Here is an 8,359-nt window from a genome sequence, read left to right on the forward strand (position 1 = left end):
TGTCAATATCTTAGTTGTAAATGAAATACAGAAAAATAACGATATGTTACGAGATGAATCTTCTATGCAAACAGAAAATGTTCGCAGAGAATTATTGAAATCTATTAAAGAGGTCTCTACCAAACCTGTAGAGATTTCTTCAATAGATAATGTAGAATTAGAGACATTAACTCATCAAGTAGAAAAGGACCATACCGAAATCGAAAACATGAAATCTTTAATTACTGAAATGTGCAGTAACATTGAGACTGCCAAAGATAATAACATTGATGAAGGTACAGAGCGTTCACATCGTGAGCACAGTGAAGAATCGATATTAGCTAATCGCGTATCCAATACAGAAATGCGGATACACGAAATTACTAAACGGTTATCGGAATTAGATAATAACGAGAACATTTCAGGTAGCAGAGGTAATAACATAATCAGAGACAACAGTCGCATCGAATTTGCTAGCTCGGACGACAACAATATGAATAAAGCAATCACGGCAAGCCAATCCGATGCAACTCCGTCTCTGCAATCTAAACAAAATCCGACTATTTCTCTCGCAGAATGTCTGGATGACATAACGACAAATTCAAATGTAGCAAGTCGATTTCCTGTATTCAAACCAGGAGGCGAACTTCACCCTATAATCTTTATAAAAGCTTTTGAAACATCATTATCTCCTAAATGGAGTAATGAAAAACGCATTCAATTTGTAATAGGACATTTAGAAGCAGAAGCTGCGGAATGGGCAGTACTGCATAGAACTGAATTCAGGGATTGGGATGATTTTGTTAAGCAGTTTAAACAAAATTATTGGTCAAGAGGAAAACAACAACACTTAACTTTAGAGTTGTTAGCCCCTCCTCCATATTCTAAACGGTGGAGAGGTTATAGGAATTATTTTGAATGGAATTTAAACCGTGCTCAGTTAATTGAAGAACCAATTATTGACAGTCATCTAATACGAGTCCTAAGTAGTAGGTTACCGTATTACATAAAGGAAAGAAAAATGTTATTCTACGAATTATATAAAACCTTAATAATGGGGACGAAGCAGTTAACACCCGGGGTGTGTGGTTATATTTTAACGACTTGTTGTATTGGAAAGCACAGAGGGAACACCAGAGATGGAAAATCTGCATTCCGAAAACGGTTGTGGACGAGTTAATTACTTATATTCATGAAGGTTACGGGCATTTTGGAATTCATAAATGTATTAAACATCTAATGAAGTATTATTATTTCAAAAATATGTCCCGTATTGTGAGAAGTATTATTATGGCTTGTGAAACCTGTCAAAAGGTTAAAGTTAATAACAAATCCAAGCGTTATAAATTATATGCTGTAATTCCTCGAGGTTTGTGGGATCTACTATCATTAGATTTTTTCGGCCCTCTGCCTCGGAGTTCAGGAGGATTAACATATGTGTTTGTTGTAATGGAATGTTGGTCCAAACATGTGAAACTGTATACTTTGAAACGAGCGAATACAGCAAGCGTTATACGCTGCCTCACCCGAAATTACTTTGTTAACTGGGGCATTCCTAAACGACTTATGTCTGACAACGGTAGTGCCTTTATTAGTCAAAGATTTCAAGATATGATAAGACAATATGGAATCAAACATATCTTAATTTCGAAATATCACCCTCAAAGTAATTTAGTAGAAAGAGTCATGAAAGAATTAGGACGATTATGTAGAACTTATTGTGCACATAAACATACTCGGTGGGCCAAACTAATGCCTGAATTCGAAAAGATATTAAATGAATTGCCTCACCTAACGACGGGATTATCACCTATAGAAATTTTAGGCAAACGAATTATAGGTGAGCCTTTACTAGCTGCTTTACCTTGGCCACCAGTAAATGAGATCCAACAATGTATCCCAGACGAAAAAGTTTGCGAACAGATTGTAAAAAATGCCGAACGGAGAATTAAAAGTTATAATCAACAGGCTATAGAACCCTCATTTCAGGTAGGAGATCTTGTGTTAGTACGATCTCATCCTAAAAGTTCTAAGATCGGTAAGGAATGTAGAAAATTCTTCTTGATCTTTGAAGGTCCATATGTTGTACATAAGATTGTACATCCCAAAGCATTACTTCTTATGGAACCTTCATCAGGTGTAATTAAAGGATTATATAGTGTTGATCAAATGAAACCCTTCATTCCTAAATAAGTTAATATTTAGTATATGTTACACACGGAAGAGCGTTCATAGTTTATTCATGTGAAGTTTTTCGTGATAGTTACGTGTTATTTTAAATAAATGACAGAAAGCTTAAACATGTGTTCTACAATAATCTACTGGTACTTAAAAAGAGAAAGATAACCAAAAGGGGGATTTATATGGAGGAAATTTTGCTCTTAGGTCTAAAGGAATTTTGCGTATTTTAAATTTACTCGGATAGTAGGAACCAAAGGGGATGGTTAATAGTTTTAGGGACCATGGGCGTCCAGAGCTATATGGCTCACGAGAACATAGCAGAGTGCCTTTAATAGAGGTTTGTAATAGTGTTAATATAGAACACACCAAATGGGGCTCTCTCGCTTGTTTCTCCTAAATAAATGGCCATTACCCAACAAGGTGTCCGAAGGTAAAGAAAGCCGTGCCGAGATTCCAAAGAAAGTTTTACTTGATTTCTTCTTGACCTCAGGCATAAATAAGGCATTAGGGAAGAGGATGACGTAAAGTAAATAGTACTATTAGTTATTGTGAGAAACTTATTAGTAATATACATTCTTGAAAAGAATAACTCTAGTAAATAAATGAAACTGAAACTAATCTATCACAATTTGAACGCTCTGTCCTAATGTACAACGTTAAAGAACGTACTAAATTAGTATTTATTAGCAACTATTAACTGAAGAGGAGCAATCTCCCTATATTCGGTTACGAATTACCATAAGAGCACAATTAAGAGTAAATGACAAATAGTCACAACGATATCGTATTAAAAGGATTAAATCTATCTAATAGCAAGGACTCTAGGTTACGTAAAATGTGAGGAAAATGTATTAACAGTTAAATATTGTATATTGAACAGTTTTAATTCCGGTTAAAACCTGACAAACTGAGCTTGTGGGTGGGGTATGTAGTGGGACGAAATTAAGCGTCACCCATCCACCAAAGTCAGCCCAGTTTGCAGGTGACTATAAGTTTAATTTAGTTTTGTTTATGTGTTTTCTTATTATTTGTAATAAATGTGAATTATCTAAAAGTTTGTATTTTTTTATGTGTTTCATGTACGGAGAGGTCGGCGCAACGAACGGGGACAGCATCTTCGTTGCCGCGACCAGAGAGGAAATTGCTGGCCGCTATACGTCGCGGGTCGACAGCCAAGGAGCAACAGAAGATCCTGGAACCGAGTTGTTGCGTCGTGCTTCTAAAAATTAAAAATGAAGTTTTATACTCTTTTTGTACAACAATGACATCATATAGATCTTAATCTTATTGAAATGTTAGTCACTGTCTGTCAACGCTCAAGTTCACATCTGTATGTGTAGGAAGCTAATAAAATAGTGTATGCTACTAAAGTTGAAACACGTGTCTTGAAGATTTATTTATGAAGAGTTATGTGAACGGATTAATAATATATTTGACAAGATTATTGATTCAGACAGCGTTGGCTGAAACTTTGAATCTAAAAAGTTTATTTAATGTGTGATTCTGATATCGATTAGATCAAGATAATGTGTGTCGATATAATTTTCTGAGGAGAAACAAACGAAATTTAAATTCGAAAAAGTTACGAAAACCAATTGGCCCAAGTGATGTAATTCTCTGCACACGACTCAACTGATGTTTTACAGTTTCGTTCAAGAACCATTCTATGACAATTTAAAAAGAATATGAATCATTTTTGAAGTGGGTTGTAACTGACGTAGGTGACGAAGTCTGCACATGGTCTTATGTCAAACAAAAATTGGTTATAAACAAAAACTTACGTCGTTACACTACATTCTTTCTTAACAGGAAATTCTCCCGCAGTGGAAAACACGTGTGTTGGAGCTGCACAGAAATGATTGTAATGTGCAAGAAATTAAATCTTTAAACATCCTTGTTGATGTTAAAACAAGGGAGGAGTTTGGACAGTGGTTGGCACAGTTTGAAAACAAAACAAAAACAACTTATACAATAAGGTGCACTGAACCTGCATCAGGAAAGTATGTTGTTTTCAAACAAACGCTGGTCTGTCACCACAATACTCGCAGTATAAAAGTTCATGGTTCAGTGCAAAGGGCAACAAAAAACACTAACTGTCCATCAAAAATGACAGTGACAATTCACGCTGTGCATGATAGATACAGAGGTAAGTCTGTAGAGAAAGCAATGCTCTACAAGGAAATGCCGTGTGAGGTTAACTTGGTGTTGGGTCATAACCACAGTGTTGAGAGTGCTGCTGCTTTAAGATTTAGGCAACCATCAAGTGATGTCAAAGAAAAATTAATATCCCTGTTTGAAAGAGGTCATTCACCAGCCACTGCTCTTGAGTCAATAAAGGTTGAAATTCAGCTGAATTGTTCAGATTACCCTTTAGTCCTTGCAGACAGAAGCAGGTGTCCTGATTACAACTTTTGCCACTATTTGTTCAACAAAGTTTTTAAGAAAAAGTGTGGGCCAACAGACTTCAACAAAGAAGGAAAGCAGCTGTTACAACAGAGGTTAGCGGAATACAACAGCGAAGTTGGAGCTGTGTGTGCCAAGATGATTCAGAAAGATGATGATTATATAGTATGGTAAGAGTATATTTACAAATTTGTAGTCTGATGAAAACTTTATGCATATACATTTAGCTACTATTAATATTTGTATAATTGTTTTTCAGCATTTGCTCACCACTGATGCAAAAAGTCCATACTCATGTAAAAGCTGCTTCCAAACTTGTATTTATGGATTCCACTGGTTCTCTGGATCATGATAGCAGCAGAGTGTTCGTTTTACTTACTCACAGTGAGTGTGGAGGTTTACCACTAGGAGTTCTGATTATGTCTTCAGAAAGCTGCGGAGTTATAGAAATGGGACTAGAGTTGCTGAAAGAGATAGTGGGGGGGAAATATTTTTGGGGGAAACATCAATGGCCCAAGTGTGTTTCTGACTGACGACAGCCAGTCAGAACAAAATGCAATTTGAAGGTGCTTCCCAAACACAAAAACTTTGTTGTGTATATTCCATGTCCTGCAGGCAGTGTGGCGCTGGCTTCTCAAAGCAAAAAATGCTATACCACAGCAAAAACAGTGTGAGTTCTTCCAGAATTTCAAAAAAAATAATGTTTGCGCAAACAAAAAATGAAGCAGTGGTAAACTATGATGTAACAAGAGCGAACATCGGTGAAAATCATCAAAATTTATTGAAATACTTGGAAGGGTATTGGGATAGGAGAGAACTGTGGACCCTTTCACATCGGCGAGGTATGCTTATAGAAGGGCACAACACAAATAATATAAGTGAGGCCTTCATGAGAATTTTAAAGGACAGGATTTTTGAGAGGGGGCGTGCCTTCAATGTGGTTCAGATGGTGGACTTTTTTCTCACAAAGGTGAATTTGTATTTTCAGAGGAGACTTCTTGATGCTGCTAGTGGAGCAAGTCCTAAGTCTTTCTGTAGGCCTATAAAGGCTCCTTCACAGGAGATTCTAGCAAAAATCAGACAAGTCAATGAGGATGTTCTGCTCGTTCCCAGTGAAGAAAGAGAGAATCATTATTACATTGTTAATATGGCTGTTCTTGTTTGCACTTGTTGCCAAGGCAATACAGGGAGGATCTGCAAACATATAGACTGGGGCAGTACTGTTTTACCATCAGGAAACTACAGGGAGGTGACTGATAGTGACAGTATACACAGACTGTATTATTTTATTGCTACAAATGAGGAGCCTCCTGAAGGGTGGCTAGAGCCTCTGTATTGCTCTCAGAATGCAGGGGCTTCAAGTTCTTCGGAACGTTTGGAGCAAATGGACACAGGTTTGCTCTGTGAAAGCCAAGAAGAGATGCCAGAGACACTTCACATGGAGACAGTTCCAGACAATAGAAATAATAATTTAATCGACGAGATAAAAGCTCGTCTCATAGATTTTTCAAATAAATCCCCTGAGGAAATGAGGAAAGGCCTTGAAGTCATGTGCGAAAAATTGAGAAAGCTTAAAACGCCATCTGCATGTGCATCTTATTTGGCAAATTTTGGTGAAGGTAAGTAAAACATACTTTTATATAAATGTTATGGCAAGTAATTCAATATTGTATGAATTTTAATTTTTGTTACAGGAAAATCTAGAAAAAATCGTGGTAACTATATTCCCGTTCAGCCCACTGCAATAAGCAGAAGAAAAAACAAGTTGGCAGATCGCAGATGTCATCCAGGGGGAAGACAAAGACCACACTCTAAGCAAAGCAAGGAATTTGTAAAGACAGTAGAAATTTCTGAAATGGTAAGTATTACATTTCTAAAGTCATGTATGGCATTTTGAAATTTATCTAGCAATTTTCCTTTCCCCAAAGGGCATATTAAGGAATAAAGTAATTATTATTTATTTAACATTTTTAAGTTTGAGGGAGCACTGCTGGACATACAGTGCTATTGGCTAACTTGCATAAATTTAATACTGTGTGCTAATGGTGGTGTAAAGACCGAAACAATCCACAAAAGAAATAAGAAATTGCAACTGAAAACTGCCTCCAGACTGACCTCACATCCAGTATTGATAAAGGCTATGACATGCAAGTTTCTGGCACCATTTTTAAAATAATTCTTATTTTATCTGAAGGTAGCTCTGTTAGTATAATTAAAGAAAAAGAAAATACTTAATTATGATTTGATGTGACTGTCACGTGGAATAATTTGTAGACACTGCTATTGAAAAAACTGAAGTCACTCCACACCTTGAACTTGGTGTGGATAATTCCATTACACAGCAAGCCAGCTGAATGATACACTGCAAATCAGTCATAAAGTGTTTACATATTCTGTTTCATTCGGAAAAAAAAATTGATGTGTGTACATGATGTTCCCTTCTGTGCAAGCAGCATTGCATATTTCCATTGGCTTGTGACTTTCTCATGCAAATGTGAATGTTAAAACATAGTTCACAACACGTCTTGTTCCAAAGCAGTGGCATTAGTACATTATGGAATAATTGCTGATGGGTAAAAGTGCTCATATCTTGTGTTAACACAACTTCCTGATTGGCAGTTGCCTCAAGTTCCCATTAGCTTAAAATCTCAGTCCTGACTATAACACCATCTAGGCAGAAAAACTACATCTGGTATTATCACCCATATTAATATACTCACGTTCAAACTGTTTGCTAATCTTGTTTAGATGTTAGGTTATTAACATCATGGCATTTCGTTTCTTTGGTCCAGTATGTCTTGCATGTACAGTAAAATTCTCATTACATGACATCTAAATTGTAACAATTAACTAGGCCTATATTTTTTATTATTAGTTATCTAAGTGTTTTTTTAAGGTGTGGCATATACATATTATGACTTTAAGTAGCTAATTACAATATAAAGATGTAAATACACACAAATGTGGAGCCACTTTGAGTTTCATTCCGTCATTGAATATTTCGATACAGAAATGGATAAGAAAAGCCATGTTACACAAACATTTTTCCCCAACATTAACCCAGTATTAGTGCAACACACTTAGTAATCCATAATTTAGAAATAAAGGTTTTCAGTAATGTTAATGTGGATTTTAATTTCTTTTCAGGCTACCTTTCCATCACCAGCTACGCAATCATCCCAGTCAGCTTCAGACTTTTGAAGGTGCGCGACTGTTTACTGCAGCATAGTGTGTAGGATTTTCTTAATCTGAGATCCAACGTAATGGAACTATTAAGGGAATGATTGTAGTAATTAAGTTTTCTCTTAAAGCTCAGGCCTAGCCTGACTGCTGAAATATATTAAGTTTTTTTGTTGTAGCTCTGGTCTGACCCGATTATTCCCAGCGGGGTCAGGGATTTTCTCTGCCTCGTGATGACTGGGTGTTGTGTGATGTCCTTAGGTTAGTTAGGTTTAATTAGTTCTAAGTTCTAGGGGATTGATGACCATAGATGTTAAGTCCCATAGTGCTCAGAGCCATTTTCTAACCCGATTATTGAAATAAGTTTTTTCTTAAAGCTCAGACCAAACTTACTATTGAAATATAGAAGTTCTTCTTTAAATTGGGATATCCCAACAATGTGGATACTTATTGTGTATGTTGCACAAGTTTCTGGGAAATGTGAATTATCTTTTCTTAAAATGTAAACTACATTTTATATTCTCCATATGACTTTTTTTTATTTACATCTGTTCCTTCAGGTTACATGTAGCTTATTTAATTTGTCATATTATGTCTGCTTTCTGAAGTACTTCTG

At 36.1% G+C, this 8,359-nt stretch overlaps 1 pseudogene; it reads left to right on the top strand.

Moving 5' to 3' along the window:
* The first annotated feature begins 4,196 nt into the window (after positions 1 to 4,196).
* On the top strand, positions 4,197 to 5,480 carry LOC124564322 (annotated as a pseudogene).
* Positions 5,481 to 8,359: the final 2,879 nt, after the last annotated feature.

The sequence above is a fragment of the Schistocerca americana genome, chromosome 1 (assembly GCF_021461395.2).
Source record: "Schistocerca americana isolate TAMUIC-IGC-003095 chromosome 1, iqSchAmer2.1, whole genome shotgun sequence".
Classification (NCBI taxonomy): domain Eukaryota; kingdom Metazoa; phylum Arthropoda; class Insecta; order Orthoptera; family Acrididae; genus Schistocerca; species Schistocerca americana.